Source organism: Euprymna scolopes, chromosome 46 (assembly GCF_053919585.1).
Source record: "Euprymna scolopes isolate OS-2025 chromosome 46, ASM5391958v1, whole genome shotgun sequence".
NCBI lineage: Eukaryota > Metazoa > Mollusca > Cephalopoda > Sepiida > Sepiolidae > Euprymna > Euprymna scolopes.
Genome location: NC_136527.1, coordinates 99,416,237 through 99,434,563, shown reverse-complemented (window position 1 = coordinate 99,434,563; position 18,327 = coordinate 99,416,237). Strand labels below are relative to the sequence as shown.

General features: G+C 37.7%; 1 protein-coding gene across 19 annotated transcripts in view; it reads right to left on the bottom strand.

Moving 5' to 3' along the window:
- Nucleotides 1–18,327, bottom strand: part of LOC145270654 (RIMS-binding protein 2-like) — a 1,565,000-nt gene that overhangs the window by 542,495 nt on the left and 1,004,178 nt on the right. The window lies entirely within an intron of this gene.

Here is an 18,327-nt window from a genome sequence, read left to right as displayed (position 1 = left end):
CACACCTACAAACACCAGGTCAACGCCGGGTACCTACTGCTAGTCTATATATATAAAAGCGAAAATGTATCTATGTGTGTTTGTGTGTCTGCTAAAAACTTTCGAGAGACAGAACAAAAATTCACAAATTCAGTCTCATATGTAAGATCCATCCTTTGCCAGACAAATATCGAAAAATTGGCCAAAAACGTTAATTTTTTTTCCTCCCTAAAATCAACACTTTTCTACAGGGGGTGGTCAGCAAAAACCATCCTCTCATTACGAGATCAGTTCTACACATGCGTCAGACGACATCATGACCTGATTTAGTTTAAATATTTGAAGAACTGAGAGAATTTTATGTCGTGTTAACTCAGTTGGTTAGAGCGTTATATCATTAAACGTTTTGGGTTCGAATGTGTGAGATGTCTTTTTTCTTTTTCGATTTTTTAAATTTAAATATTTCACGTAATGTTTGTTTTTCTGTTTTATTTTTTTTTTTTACTTCACTTATTCTTAGGTCTTCATTAACACCCACCCCCGACCGTCCAAACACACCCAAAAACACCCGGGTACCCACCGATTTTAAAAATTTTAATATTGAAACAGGCTTATTTAAGCCATTTTTCACGTGTTTTTTTTTTCTTTTCAGAAGTTTTAACATTCGTTTTTCTGTTTTCTTTTTCAAATTTTTACATTTAAGATCGTTCGTTTGCCTTACGTAAGTTTTTTTGTGTTTTTTGTTTTGATTACCCCCCACACACACACACCCATTCCAGTAAAGCAACTGGCCCTGACGGCATCCCAATTATAGTGCTAAAAAAGCTTCAACCAGAACTCGCTCCCATACTTACGAAACTATTTAAGCGCTGCCTTAAGGAGAAGTGCTTTCCGGCTCCCTGGAAGACCTCATCAGTTTGCCTTGTATTTAAGAATTCAGGTGATAAGTCATCTCCCTCTCAGTACAGACCAATAAGTCTCCTGTGTGTTATGAGTAAGTTGCTGGAATCCATATTAAATAGAGAAATAGTTAACCACCTCAGCAGAAACAACCTTCTTAGTGACACACAATATGGTTTCCGCTCTGCAAGATCTACCGCAGATGTGCTGACGGTTATATCTCACAGGATTAGTGAATCTCTTGACAAAGGCTTCCTTTCTAGGGCAATTGACATATCAAAGGCCTTCGACAAGGTATGGCATAAGGGTCTACTTCACAAGAGTTCCAGCTACGGTATAACTGGAAATGTTTTCTCAATCATTAAATCATTTCTCTCTGATAGGCTCATAAGAGTAGTGGTAGATGGACAAAAATCGGAGGCCTGCAGTATTAATGCTGGAGTCCCTCAGGGTCAATCCTGGGCCCAACTCTCTTCCTGATCTACATCAATGACCTCCCTAAACACATACTTTAATCATTCGTTGACATCTATGCTGGTGACACGACCATCTACGGCAACACATCAAAGGCTGTAAATGACAAAATTCTCTCTGATTCTTTCTCCTCTGATCTTGAGCGCGTGGTTCAGTGGGGGAAGACATGGCTGGTTACCTTTAATGCATCTAAAACCAAACTCCTATCCTTACATCATCAACTCTCTGATCCCCATCTGGCATCAATTGGGATGAATGGCTCTAGTCTGGGAGAGGCACCGTGTTTTGACAAGCTTCTGGGTTTGACCTTTACACCTGATCTGAAATGGAACACGTACATCAAGTCTGTTGCCAAGGTGGTTGGAAAGATGGTGGGATCCTTCTATCGCTCCAGAAGATATCTCACTACTGATGCAATTCTCTATCTATATAAAAGCCAAGTACGTCCAAGGGTGGAGTACTGCTGCCGTATCTGGGCAGGAGCTGCTAAAAAGAGCCTATCCTGCCATTACAGAGTACAAAATAGACTTTGTGGCTTAGTGGGGGATGCCTTTTTCTCTACCCTGCAACCTCTCTCCCACAGAAGAGACGTTGCGAGCCTATCCTTGTTTTATCGTTATTTCCATGGCAGGTGCTCGTCTGAACTCCAATCTCTCGTCCCCCCTCGCCAATCTTTCACGAAAAACACCCGTCTAGCTGAATCCACTGTCAAAAATTTTCCCCACTCTTTATCTGTGCCTAAATCAAAACTTGGATTCCATGAACAAAGCTTCTTTCTTAGAACTGCTCCCCTGTGGAACTCTGTTCCATCTGCCTGCTTCCCACCTGACTACAACTTGGATGTCTTCAAGTCCAACGTTAACAAATTCCTAATGAACCGCTCCCTTAAGTAAACACTTCATCAAATCTCCACACTAACGTAATGTACTTGCAATAACCCTTATCCCTGAGTGGCTTCCGGGCCTTGATAAGTGGTGACCACTGTGTAAAAAAAAAAACTAATATCTAGGATTTGGAAACGCGGGTCGCCTCTAGATTTATTTACATCGATTTTTACAAAATTTGTGTTCGTTCAGCTTTTTTGTATAATACCGAACCTAATTCAGAGCTAAGGCGTGTTCCCGGCAATCGTACCGGAAAACGTCCAGAAGCAATCAGCTTTGATCAATGTGGGGCCAAACTCCTTATATCAGACAATTGCTATTCAATCTGGACAATTGGGAGCTGGTTTCCCTCTCCCCAACATCTTGGGGAAACAAACAGTCAAAAGTTAACTCCTTGACTTCTATTTGACCTCATTAATGAGGTCAAATAGAAGCAGCAGAGTTAACTTTTATTGTGGCCACGTGTCAGTTCTGTTTTTAATACTTAAATAAATTCAAACGTGTTTCTGTTAGTATTTTGCGGTGGCCCAATGGTTAACGTCGCACGTTTTTTTTTTCACACTTTAATTTCCAACTTTGCCTCAAGGGTTTGAGTTCGATCCTCATACTTACCCCCACCCCACCCACCGAGTTTTGATGTACCCAAAACCACACACACCTACAAACACCCGGGCAACGCCTGGTACCCTCCCCCGCTAGTATATATATATTAGACATTAATATATATATATATATATATATATATATATTAGTAGTAAAATATGTTTGTATCCCAAATTCCCTATTCCTGTATATACATTTTTCTCACAAGGGGCGTAATGCCCCTGACTCACTTCCAGTTGTGTGATCTAGCTGAAATTTGGCATGTGCAATGATTTATATCTCTACGGGTTATGTGGCAAATTACAGCTCTGAACTAAGTGTGGTTTCTGTTTTACAGGTGTTTGAACTGAGTCAGATGTGAAATGGAGCCTGTTGAATGTCGAGCCGTGATCCGGTTTTTGTATTTGAAAGGACGCACACCACATGAGACTTTTGATGAAATGAAAGAAACTCATGGTGATAATGCCCCATCATATGACCTTGTAAAAAGCTGGAATCGTGAATTCAAACATGGCCGGAAGTCTGTGGAAACAGCTCCCAGACCTGGTCGCCTCCCTTCTGCCATTGATGAGGCATGCTGCAATTTTGGAAGATCGGCACATTACTACTCGTATAGATAGATATGTTGTTTTATTATTAAACTGAATATATTTGAATTTTAAGTTGTTTAAAAAAAAAAAAAAAACGGGATTCAAACAAGATCTTATAATGTATGTATACGGTTCCAGTACAGGTTATAAGACAGATGAGTATCGGCTGAAAAGAGTTTGAAATTGATATCTAAAACGGTCTTTGAAACCAACGGTACTGATAACTTGTCTCATCTAAACTTTCTGTAAATAAAAAAAATTTAAATAATACACGCTTATTTTCATAATTTTTTCTCATAATAGAGCACTCTTTTTTTCCGAAACATTATAACTAAGTATATATATATATATATATATATATATATAGCGAATAATTTATATTTTTTATTTATTTATTTATATATATATATATATATATATATATATATATATAAATAAATAAAAAAATATAAATTATTCGAATAATTTATATTTTTTTTATTTATATATATATATATATATATATATATATATATAAATAAAGAAAAAAAATATTAATTATTCGCTCTTATTTACGGAATTTTTTTCCATAATAGAGCACTCTGTTGGAATCCTTTTTTCAAAAAAATTGTAACTAAGTATATATTATTTATCGTTATTTTCATGGCAAGTGCTCGTCTGAGCTCCAATCTATGGCCCCCCCCCGCCAAACTTTCACAAGAAACACTTGTCTAGCTGAAAGCACTATCAATAATTTCCCCCACTCTTTATCTGTGCCTAAACTTAAACGTAGATTCCATGAACAAAGTTTCTTTCTTAGAACTGCACGCCTGTGGAACTCTCTTCCTTTTGCCTGCTTTCCAGCTGCCTATAACATGGTCGTCTTCAAGTCCAATGTTACCAAATTTGCACTACTAACAATTATTATGACATTGTCCTATTGATCACTGTATGCTTATAACGCCTTATCCCCGAGTGGCCTCCGGGCCTTGATGGTATATATCAATAAATGGAACATTTTGATATTCTGATGATACTTGTAAAATAACTTTGGGAAGTTTTGTTATTAATATGCAAGGTGCCTTCAATAAGTTTCCAGTTTTATTTATCATCGCCAACAACGAAGAACTCTATCGTGTTCAATCAAATGTGCTTGAATATATCATCATCGTGACAAGTATGATTGTTCTCTCATTGGTGAGATTGGGGTCTGGTCATTTGTGGGCCCTCAGATGGCTGCGGAGGCCGATCCTTGACCCCACAGACTTTATTGCAGTGGGGGCATGTGTGGGTGGTCGTCTGGGTAGTGGAAAAGGCGGAAGGAGCTGTGTTGGTAGTAGATCTCTCCTTTCTCTGCTTCCTCCTGCTTTCTGCGGCTCTGTGGAGGTCCTTTTCTCAGTGAACCATGCCTTCATGGACCATTCTGCTCCACGTGCCCCTCTGGAAAGCAGCATCCTCCCAACTGATGAGGCTGAAATGACACTGCCTCAGGTGGGTCTTTATGTTGTTCATATATCTCTTTTTCTTTTTTTCTCTCCTTAGGACTGCTTACTGTCTTTTAGCTGGCAGTAGAGCATTTGGTTCATTCGCCCGTTCACACACACACATTATATATATATATATATATATATATATATATATATATATATATATATATATATATATTATACATATGTGCGTCATGAGTAAGTTACTGGAATTTGTGTTAAATACAGAAGTAATCAACCATCTCAATAAAAATAACCTTCTTAGTGACACTCAATATGGTTTCCATTCTGCTAGATCTACAGCAGATGTGCTTACAGTTATATCTCATGGGATTAGCGAATCTCTCGACAGAGGCAACCTTTCTAGGGCAATTGCTCTTGACATATCTAAGGCCTTTGATAGGGTATGGCATAAAGGTTTACTTCATAAGATCTCTAGCTATGGTATTGCTGGAAATGTCTTCTCAATTATTAAATCATTTCTTTCTGATAGGTTCATAAGAGTAGTAGTTGAGGGGCAAAAATCAGAAGCTCACAGTATTAATGCCGGTGTCCCTCAGGGATCCATCCTGGGCCCAACTCTTTTCCTGATCTATATTAATGATCTTCCAAATCACATCCTTACATCATTTGTAGACATCTATGCTGACGACACTACCATTTATGGTAGCACATCTAAGACAGTAAACGACCAAGTTCTCTCCGATTCTCTCTCCTCTGATCTTGAGCATGTAGTACAATGGGGTAAGGAGTGGCTGGTTACTTTTAATGCATCTAAAACCAAGCTTCTCTCTTTACATCATCAACATTCTGATCCACATCTGGCATCAATTGAAATGAATGGCTCTCGTCTTCAGGAGGCCTCTAGTTTTGACAAACTTCTTGGCTTGACCATTACTCCTGATCTTAAATGGAACACGTACATCAAATCTGTTGCCAAGGCCGCTGGAAAAATGGTGGGATCTTTCTATTGATCCGGTAGATATCTCACTGCTGATGCAATTCTCTATCTATATAAGAGCCAGGTACGTCCAAGGATGGAATACTGTTGCCACATCTGGGCAGGAGCTGCTAGAAAGGACTTGGCCTGCCTTGATAGGGTTCAAAATAGACTTCGTAGCCTCGTAGGAGATGTCCTTTTCTCTTCCTTGCAACCTCTATCTCACAGAAGAGATGTTGCAATTTGTCTCTGATGTATCGTTATTTTCATGGAAAGTGTTCGACTGAGCTTCAATCTATGGTCCCCCCTCGCAAAACTTTCACAAGAAACACTCGTCTAGCTGTAAACACTATCAATAATTCCCCCCACTCTTTATCTGTGCCTAAACCTAAACGTAGATTCCATGGACAAGGCTTCTTTCTTAGAACTGCACGCCTGTGGAATTGTCTTCCGTTTTCCTGCTTTCCGGCTGACTACAATATGGTTGTGTTCAAGTCTAAAGTAAATAAGTTCTTGATGAGCCGTTCCATATAAGTTATCAAATTTACCAAATTTTCATTACTAATGATTACTATATTGTCCATTTTCTACTGTACACTCTTTAACCCTTATCCTTGAGTGGCCTCTTGGCCTTGATAATGTGGTGATGCCTATGTAAAAAAAAAAAAAAAATATCACTCATGAGTATGATTGTTCTCCCGTTGGTGAGATTAGGTCTGGTCATTTGTGGGTCCTCAGATGGCTCTGGAGGCCGATCCTTGACCAGCAGATTTTATTGCTGTGGAGGCATGTGCGTGTGGTCGACTCGGTAGTGGAGGAGGCGAAAGGAGCTGCAGAAACACGAAAAACTCTAGCCCCCTTCAAAGTAATCTTCTCCGGCTGCAATGCACTTGTTGTACAATTCCAACATCTTCTGGAAAGCCCCATGGCATTCCCCTTGTGTGAGCGTGTCAGTGACCCTCGTCACAGCCTCTTTCATCTCCTCAATTGTCTCGTAATGACAGCCTCTAAGGTTTTCTCTGAGCTTATTTGGTTGGTTGGTTGTTTTACGGCATATCAACCCTTTTCAGGTTATTTAATGCCGAATCCAGTGATACTGAAGAACAATTTTTTAATAGAATATATATTTTTTTTTTCAAGTCGGTTTCTATTCAACCCATAGTTGAGACCCTAACAGGTACTACCACTCTGGGTCAGAGTGGACCCGGGAGCAATGGCAATTAAAGGGTGGCTCCACACTCCCCAAAGCCTGCAAGCTGGGGCCTCACCATCGGATATAGTTTAAGGTCATAGCCAGGACCATTTCCCTGAGCTTAGGGAATAACCAAAAGTCACATGAAGCAAGGTCTGGATTGCGGGATCTGAATTGATAGTCTTGACGATCTCCCTGCTATCATGACGACGTCTTTCTTTCTGATCTTCTCTCAGCACCCTTGGGATAAACTTTGCATAAATCTTTCGCATTTTCAGTTCCTAGCGAATATTTGTGTGTACAGTTCCCACACTGACATCAAACTGTGCACTTATTGTCTCTATAGACATACAACGGTCCTTATCCATGAAATTCTTTATTTGGCCAATCAACTCTGGTGTTCTGACGAACTGCAAGCACTTGTACCCCCTTGACATGAATACCCCCCGACAAGCATCAAAATCCCACCCCTTCACAGTAGAGATCCCTAAATGTAAGAAAACCTTTTACGCTAATAGTTTCTTCCACAGAATTGCTGAAAAAACTTAAATCAGATGTATATAATACTAGCGGAGGTGGCGCCTGGCTTTGCCCAGTCGTAAAATGCACTTAAATATATTTTAATTCGTCCAGATTTTGTATATATTATTATAGAGCCGCGATTTCAATAGTAAAAAAAAAAAAATATTTGGGTGCCATCAGCTAGAATCGAAAATGACAGCAAAATATATATATATATATATATATATATATATATATGTATGTATGTATGTATGTATATAAGAGCACAGTGCTAGTTGGCCGTTGACCCAGAAAAAGAGTATATTTGTGTGTGTGTATATGTGTATTGGGGTAGAGGGCTCCCGTAAGCCATGGTGAAGGCAACCTTTCTAGGAGAAGCAAATCTCTGATTTTAAAAAACCATAAAGCGGAAGACCAGTACCCGCATTAAGCTGGTCTGCAGTTTAATTTGTTTCTGGCTATCTTGCTCTTGCTTGTTGCTGGATCTCAACATTTTGAACAGAGAGAGAGACTTAGCTGTCGTACAAAGCTAAGACTCTGTAACATCATATTTGTATAGATACTCCCTTGGACATTTGGGCTCATGGATTTTAAATGTCTGAGGGAGTGGCACTCGTCTGAGAAGACGTTGCAATCATCATATAAGAGCAAATAGTTAATAAAACATGTTAAAAAACACTTTGAAAAAGAGTTAAAAACATATTTAATTGAAAAGGAAACACTAAATATGTGAATAGTCCTTAATCCGCTGAGTTTCAAAGAAATACTTTCCTTCTCATCAGAGGTAGGAATTAGCAAAATGCGGGATCGAATTTTGCATACAAAAGTATTTGATGAAACTACAAGTAAGTCAAAGATCTTACTTGATAACAAAAAGTGAAGCAGAGGGAATATAGTGAAGAAAAAGGTGATTACATGTGAATTGATAGTCTGGTGAAAGGTAAATAATCCAATGACGGTAAAATCCAAAAATATAACTCCAAGAAAGTTAATTGAATTTCCATTTGCACAAGTAAAATCCAAGGAAATCACGTAATTGGAAGATGGTCCAAAATAATCCAAAAGGCCGAAATCCATGGAATAATTCACAAATATGTACAAGGAAAAGGGGAAAAAATTCCAATAGTACTAATAAAAGAAAAATAAGATATGCGTTTGACACGGCTGCTGAGACAAAAAGTAATATATATATATATATATATATATATATATATATATATATATATATATATATATATATACACACACACACACACATATATATTATAATAAAGTCGTATTCCTGTCCGTTTGTCTGTCTGTTTGTAAACAAAAGTACACAGTTTCAAAAATGTTAATACTGAAAACGAACTCTTACATACTTTTATTTCTGCATGATTTTTTTTTTTTACATAGGCATCACCACATTATCAAGGCCAAGAGGTCACTCAAGGATAAGGGTTAAAGAGTGTACAGTAGAAATTGGACAATATAGTAATCATTAGTAATGAAAATTTGGTAAATTTGATAACTTATATGGAACGGCTCATCAAGAACTTGTTTACGTTAGACTTGAACACAACCATATTGTAGTCAGCCGGAAAGCAGGAAAACGGAAGACAATTCCACAGGCGTGCAGTTCAAAGAAAAAAGCTTTGTTCATGGAATCTACGTTTAGGTTTAGGCACAGATAAAGAGTGGGGGGAATTTATTTATTCATATTATATTAAATAGAATCTGTTTTAATAATTTTTAGTAGAAATTAGTAATCGTTCTTAATGTATTTATTTGCTTCCCCACCAAAGCAAATTAGGCACAAGGCCGTTTTTAATGTGGGGTAAAAACCAGCTCCCCTAAAAGTAGGCTAAAAGGGGTCACTCTGGTTACCAAAAATAATAATTGTCCCAGTATAGAAGGTTTACCCTCCATTGACTGGTACAAATTATCTTAAGTGCAGCATCTGCTGGAACAGATGGTATTTATTTGCTCCCCCACCGAGCAAATTAGGCACAAGGCCGATTTTTAAAGTGAGGAGCGAAGGGGAAATGGGGACCAACTCCCCGGGGAGTAGGGGAGCTGGCTAGTGACAATTGGTATGAAGAGTTGCCCCTACATTGACCAAGGTCTTATATGTGGGGTTTCCCCCACATATGGTCTTTGCTTGCAGTATCTGCCGGAACAGATGGTGTTTATTTGCTCCCCCACCGAGCAAATTAGGCACAAGGCCGATTTTTAATGTGAGGAGTGAAGGGAGGGGGAAGGGAAAAAGGGGACCAGCTCCCGAGAGGTGGGAAATGGGAGCTGGTTAAAGGTCAGGCATGTGGGGTTGCCCCCACATCTGGTCTTTGCTAGTCATAGCTCGTCAAAGCTTGCAGTATCTGCCGGAACAGATGGTGTTTATTTGCTCCCCCACCGAGCAAATTAGGCACAAGGCCGATTTTTAATGTGAGGAGTGAAGGGAGGGGTAAGGGAAAAAGGGGACCAGCTCCCGAGAGGTGGGAAATGGGAGCTGGTTAATGGTCAGGCATGTGGGGTTGCCCCCACATCTGGTCTTTGCTAGTCATAGCTAGTCATAGCTAGTCATAGCTTGCAGTATCTGCCGGAACAGATACTACACTTTGATCCCGACTGAAAACGAACTCTTACATACTTGTATTTCTGCATGACTTCTAGATATACTACTTATTCAAGGGTTTATCTCATTTGCATATTACATTAAATAAAATCTGTTTTAATAATTAGCTTTTAATTTTTAGTAGAAATTAGTAATAGAATTGTTTTAAGTGTTCTGTTTAGAAATATTATATGAATCAGATTTATTTTAAATCCAACTTTTGTAAAATTGCCCAGTCGTAAAATACGCTTAAATATGATATTTTAATTTGTCCAAATTTCATATATATTATTTACCTACATCTAACTTTTGCGATCACACTAGTACCTGCTCCATCCTGTGCTCCTACAATGACACCAAGATAACAAAACTTTGCCATCCAGATATACTTTTATCCACATTTGAGTTTTCATGCAATTGCATCGTTTTACAATTCCAACACGTAAACCAGTTATTGTGTTGCAACCTACCAATACGACCATTTCCTTTGTACCAAACGCTTACAAGTGCTACATAAGACTGATTGCGTATATATTATCATAGAGCCGTGATTTCAAAAGTAAAAAAAAAAGTATTTGGGTGCTATCAGCTAGAATTGAAACCAAAACCAAAACTGTAGCATTCAAAGCTGGTGACGTTACCACTGTACCACCGTATATGAACTGACTAAAAACTGTACCAACGTAGAATTCAATTATCTCATTTGCATATTACATTAAATAAAATCTGTTTTAATAATTAGCTTTTAATTTTTAGTAGAAATTAGTAATAGAATTGTTTTAAGTGTTCTGTTTAGAAATATAACTCAGATTTATTTTAAATTCAACTTTTGTAAAATTGCCCAGTTGTAAAATACGCTTAAATATGATATTTTAATTTGTCCAAATTTCATATATATTATTAGAGTCGTGATTTCAAAAGTGAAAAAACAAATTATTTGGGTGCCATCAGCTAGAATCGAAACCGAACCTGTAGCATTCAAAGCTGGTGACGTTACCACTGTACCAACATAACATGCATGTGAATGGATTAAAAATAAATTAAGATGAATGTACAAAATGTATATATAGGGTGTCCCCCAAAAAGCTGATTGTTAAAAAAAATTTATAACTTTCTAAATTTTTTATATTTTTCTTTTAGGTTTTCAGATCGTCAAGAGTAACCCTTCCAAGGTCATCCTGAGTCATTACACTACCGAGGAATGAATATTTATCGTAGAGTTATATTTTCGGTTGAATGAGTCAATATCAGAAACTCAAAGAGAATTTCAACAAAACTTCAATACAAGAAATTCCCCTACTCCCAATGCAAACAAACCAGCCTGGCCCTGTCGGTGGGGCATTAGAATACGCCAACTGCCCCCCTGCAGAGGGTAAAAGTCCCTCAATGGGGGTCCTGGATATGACCTTAAACTATATCCAGTGGTGAGGCCCCAGCTTGTGGGCTTTAGGGAGTGTGGAGCCACCCTTTAATTACCATTGCTCCCAGTTCCACTCTGACCCGGAGTGGTAGTACCTGTTAGGGTCCCAACTATGGTTTAAATAGAAACTGACGTGAAAACAACAAATACATTCTATTAAAAAAAAATTTCTTCAAAATCTTGGGATTCGGCATTAAATAACCCAAAAAGGGTTGATATGCCGTAAAACAAAAACAACCAACCAACCACAAACCAGCCACAATAAATGACCTTAAAAACAATGTAGAGGAGGAAATTAGGGCCATAAGCCCTGAAACATTAAGTGATGTGCTGGACAATGCCCTGCAGAGAGCACAAGAGCGTGAAAATGAAAATGGTGGACATTTGAGTAACATCATTTTTCATAACTAAAATTAGACCTTGTGAAAAATATACCCTACATTAAGTTGTGTAAATAAAATTAGAATAAGTAGACTATGATATCTTACTATATCTCAAAATATCACGGAAAGGCTCATCTACCTAGATATGAAAATTGGTAAGCATATCTTAAATATTGAAGAAGTTAATCAAATTTATAATCCGTCAGCTTCTTTTGGGACATGCTGTAGAACTTCCCACCTGTGGAATTCTGTAACGTGGGGCTGCTTTCCAGCTGACTGCATCATGTTCGTCTGCAAGTTCAATGTAAACAAGTTTCCACCACTTACGATAACCGCATCATTAAGAAGGAGATCAAGTCAAATTGGAGTCCCTCGTTCAATGTGGTTCGAGCAGGACGGTACAACGGCGCATACGGTACAAGAAACATTAAATCATCTCCAGGACATATTCGGCAACCGAATAATTTCTCGTGGCTTTGAGATAAATTGGCTATCCCGCTCGCCAGATCTCACATGTGCAGATTTCTTCCTTTGGGGTTACCTCAAAGTGCGGGTACACACAAACAAACCAGCCACAATAAATGACCTTAAAAACAATATTGAAGAGGAAATTAGGGTCATAAGCCCTGAAACATTACGTGATGTGCTGGACAATGCCCTGCAGAGAGCAGAAGAGTTTGAAAATGAAAATGGTGGACATTTGAGTAAAAGCATTTTTCATAACTAAAATTAGAACTTGTGAAAAACATACCCTTGATTAAGTTGTGTAAATAAAATCAGAATAAGTAGACTATAATATCTTACTATATCTCAAAATATCACGGAGAGGCTCATCTACCCACATATGAAAATTGGTAAATATAAATTAAATATTGAGGAAGTTAATCAAATTTAAAATCCGTCAGCTTCTTTTGGGACACCCTATATATATATATAAAAAGTGATTCATTTGGTTCCCGGTTTGATTTAAATGTTCCATTCTTCATTCTATTCTGCCAAGTTTGGCATTATATTATTCTTCATTTATTAAGAAGTGCATTTATTCTGCCATAATATCTTCTTATGATTCCTTTAGTAGAATTCTCTATCTATATAAGAGCCAGGTACGTCCAAGGATGGAATACTGTTGCCACATCTGGGCAGGAGCTGCTAGAAAGGACTTGGCCTGCCTTGATAGAGTTCAAAATAGACTTCGTAGCCTCGTAGGAGATGTCCTTTTCTCTTCCTTGCAACCTTTATCTCACAGAAGAGATGTTGCGAGTTTGTCTCTGATGTATCGTTATTTTCATGGAAAGTGTTCGACTGAGCTTCAATCTATGGTCCCCCCTCGCAAAACTTTCACAAGAAACACTCGTCTAGCTGTAAACACTATCAATAATTCCCCCCACTCTTTATCTGTGCCTAAACCTAAACGTAGATTCCATGAACAAAGCTTTTTTATTAGAACTGCACGCCTGTGGAATTGTCTTCCGTTTTCCTGCTTTCCGGCTGACTACAATATGGTTGTCTTCAAGTCTAACGTAAATAAGTTCTTGATGAGTCATTACTAATGATTATTTTATTGTCCAATTTCTACTGTACACTCTTTAACCCTTATCCCTGAGTGGTCTCTTGGCCTTGATAATGAGTTGATACCTATGAAAAAAAAAAAAGAAAAACAGTCCAATGTGAAAAAGTTCTAATTGAATCGTCCCCCTAAGTAATCCAAGTTTCAAAATTCCCACTGTTTACTATGCTAAAATCACAATGACTAATGTATACCTATTAACCCTTATTCTCGAGTGGCCTCTGGGCCTTGATAAGTGGTGACACCCTTGAAAAAAAAAAAAAAAAAAAAAAGGTTCAAATTTGAGACATTTTCAGAATCCAAATCATATAGCCGAGTTTGAAAAACAAACAAACAAAACACAAAAACAAAAAAATAAGCAGAAAAAAAAGTCTAGATATAAGACTCATAGTATCATTATTTCTTTGTTCATATTTTTACAGGTTGTGCAAAACTGTTTTGTTTAGGTTTTCATTTGTATCGGCGCTGTTAAAATCTTCAAAAGAACTTTCTTGTAAAAACGTAATCACTCTATAACTGTTTACACTTAAAAAGCCACTGTGCGTGTGTGTGTGTGTGTGTGTGTGTGTGTGTGTGTGTGTGTGTGTGTGCGTGTGTGTGTGTGTGCGCGAGTTCATCCGCTATGGACTCAAAAACGGCGGGGTCGATTTTCTCTTTAAACATTTAACACAACTGTAGGTTATGCGTCTGGGGATATTCTTCACTGACCAGCAGAATGAAGGAATTGGCTTAAAATGAACAACAAACTATTAACAAAGTGATTGAATTCATGAAAAAAAAAAAAAAAAAAAAAAACAAACAGGGTAAGGTTGTTTTATAGTTTTCTTTCCACTGTGTTGATCCAGAAGAGGTTGATTGGTTGGTTGTTTTACGGCATATCAACCCTTTTCGGGTTATTTAACGCCGAATCCAAAGATTTTGAAAAAATTTTTAATAGAATATATTTGTTGTTTTCAAGTCGGTTTCTATTTAACCCATAGTTGGGATCCTAACAGGTACTACCACTCCGGTTCAGAGTGGACCTGGGAGCAATGGTAATTAAAGGGTGGCTCCATACTCCCCAAAGCCCGCACGCTGGGGCCTCACCACTGGATATAGTTTAAGGTCATATCCAGGACCCCAGAAGAGGTAGAGAATGGCAGCAACAAAAGCCTTTAAAACTTGGTTCTTGAATTGTGAGAATTGTTCAACAACGATTTTTTCGATTCTGACCCTTTGAAACCTATCTTAACCTGCTAAATGCCCATAAAAGTCCGTAAAAAATCCAATCATTTGAGGGCCCCTAGCCCCGCTCTTCGACTTTTTAGTTTCGGAGAGATAGAGTTTGAAAATATGGAGACATACACGGACAGACAAACATATTGAGTTTTATAAATTAGATTTTAAACAAAGAGACATAATATAAACCTAATGATGCCCCCAGAGCACAGCTGAAACATCTCCATCATTCAACTCAGCATCAGCATCAGCATCACACACTGATTCTGACCGATGGAGACAGATTTCTCACATTAGGTCAATTGAGCTAGCCACCAATAAAAACAAAACATTGGTGCGTTATTGGCTGGATGATGCGGTCAGTTTACTGTCCGGCTTCTGCATGACCTGTTTCTAATGATGGCCAATAAGCGATGGCCAGCAGAGGCCGTAATGTTTGTAATGAGTGCCCACTGGCCGTAATGGCTGGCTAGATCCAGAAATGGTCGTTTGTTACAATGTGATTTGAGATAAGTGACAATTCTGCCTGTTTGAGATCACCAGATCAACATGATTGCAATTTCAAGCTGAAAGAATGGAACATTTAAATCAAGCCGAGTATGAAATGGATCACTTATATATATATATATATATATATATATATATATGTATAAAATAAAATAAGAATTACAGTTAAGTTTACCAAAATAATCCAAGATGGCAAAACTAAAGTAAATTATAAATATTAAAGAATTAATATTTATAAAGTAATCTCAACCAGATGTAAAAGCTCGATAAAACCAAATAGGAGATAGAGCTTATAATAAGAACAAGTAGTTAATAAAACATGTTAAAAAACACTTTGGAAAAGAGTTTAAAACATATTTAATTTTAAAAAGGAAACATTAAGTGGATAGTCCTTAATCCGCGGAGTTTCGAAGAAATACTTTCCTTCTCATCAGAAGGTAGGATTTAGCAAAATGCGGGATCTGATTTTGCTTGCAAAAGTATTTGATGAAACTACAAGTCATAGATCTTACTTGATAACAAAAAGTGAAGCAGCGGGAATAGGTTGAATAAAAAAGGTGATTTCACGTGCATGGACAGTCTGATGAAAGGTAAAATCCAAAGACGCAGAACCCAAGAAAGTTAGTTGAATTTCCATTCGCACAAGTAAAATCCAAGGGAATCACGTAATTGGAAGATGATCCAAAGTAGTCCAAAAGGCAGAAATCCGTACAAGGAAAAGGGAAAGAATTCCAACATATTATTAAAAGAAAGATGAAATGTGTGTAAAAAAAGGAATATACAGCTCGATTGATACGATGAGCAAATGATTTCTACCCATCGAATACTACTCTTATAAGCCTATCAGAGAGAAAGGATTTAATAATTGAGAGGACATTTTCAGCTATTCCATACCCTATCAAAAGCCTTGGATATGTCAAGAGCTATTGCTCTACAAATAAAGCCATTGTTGAGAGATTCACTGAGCCTATGTGATATTACAGTTAGCACATCTGCTGTAGATCTAGCAGAATGGAAACCTTATTGCATGTCACTGAGTAGGTTAGTTCTGCTGAGGTGGTTGACTATTTCTTTATTTAACATGGATTCCAGCAACTTACTCATGACACACAGGAGGCTGATTGGTCTGTATTGAGAGGCAGATGACCTATCTCCAGAATTTGTAAATACAGGGCAGACTGATGAAGTTTTCCAGGATGTTTGGAAGCATTTCTTCTTAAGCCAACATGTAAACAGCTTTTTAAGTATGGGAGCTCGTTCTGGTGTAAGCTTTTTGAGCACAGTGATTGGAATTCCGTCGGGGTCAGTTGCTTTACTGGAATCAACATGTTTGATAAGCTTGTCAACATCATATACAGATATTCATTTATCTTTATTTCGGACTATTATTCTCATCTTTATTAGTTGTTTTTTCACGACATTTCAGCCAACTATTCCTCCGGCCTTCGTCAGGTGGTAACCGCGACGGATAGGAACTTCAAATCTCCTAACTGCATTCTCAGCAATCACTGCCATCCGTAGTAGTTGTTTCAATCCTACCCAAAGCGTGGCAGAGGTTTACTTGGCCAAAATGTCGTGAGACGACAACAACTATGGAAGGCAGTAATTGCTGAGAATGCAGTTAGGAGATTCGGAGTTCCTATCTCGTCACAGTTACCATCTGACGAAGGCCAGAGGAATAGTTGGCCGAAACGTTGTGAAACAACAACCAATAAAGATGAGGTTAAGAGTACATCTGCAGACTTGTAAGAATTTTCAGCTCGGGTAGATCTGTGATTCTTGGAAGGATTTGGTTAAAAAGTCCTCTGCAAAACTGGGATTGTATTAATGATAATATTTAGAGGAATTTTTGATTTTTAGAGTTATGCAGATAAGCAGTATGTGAAGAGTTCTTAATGTCTTCTCAATCCTTTTTTTTTTCTTTTTTTAATAAAACGAGCAAGGTCAAATTATTTAAACAATAAAAAGGTTATATTAACTTATTTCAAACTATTATTCTCATCTTTATTAGTTGTTGTTTCACAACGTTTCGGCCAACTATTCCTCTGGCCTTCCTCAGGTGGTAACCGCGACGGATAGGAACTTCGAATCAAGTAAGCCAAAACGTGGTGAGACGACAACAACTACAGATGGCAGTAATTGCTAAGAATGCAGTTAGGAGATTCGAAGTTCCTATCCGTCGCGGTTACCACCTGATGAAGGCCAGAGGAATAGTTGGCCGAAACGTCATGAAACAACTAATAAAGATGAGAATAATAGTCCACAATAAATAAATATAAATAATACTCATCTCAATAATGAATTCCAATTAAAATAGAATAGAAAGGTTTAAAACAGAATATACTCTTTTTTAACAGAAGGCTGTTTAAAAAACATCTGAAGAAATTCAAATATTTCGTATCAACATTTCGTATGGCCGAAACGTCGTGAAAAACAACAACCAATAAAGATGAAAACAACAACTAATAAAGATGAGAATAATAGTCCGAAATAAAAATAAATTAATATATATAATGCTCATCTCAAAAATGAATTCCAATTAAGGAATAATATATATCATATACAGATATTTGTATGTTGCATAGAATGTTTTCACATGAGGAAAATAGGTTGGTTGGTTGGTTGTTTTATGGCATATCAACCCTTTTCGGGTTATTTAATGCCGAATCCAAAGATTTAAAAAAAAAATTTTTTAATAAAATATATTTGTTTTTTTCACGTCGGTTTCTATTTAACCCATAGTTGGGACCCTAACAGGTACTACCAATCCGAGTCAGAGTGGACCTGGGACAATGGTATTAAAGGGTGGCTCCACACTCCCCAAAGCCCACAAGCTGAGGCCTCACCACTGGATATAGTTTACGGTCATATCCAGGACCCCCATTGAGGGACTTTTACCCTCTTCAGGGCGGCAGTCGGCATATTCTAATGCTCACCGACAGGGCTGAGGAAAATAGGGAATGGGCAGCCATGGTCCAAAAGAGTAGGATTTGCTGCAAAGTTCTATGCAAAGATTTTTATATTATTCCTTAATTGGAATTCATTTTTTGAGATGAGCATTATATATATTAATTTATTAATGCAGTTAG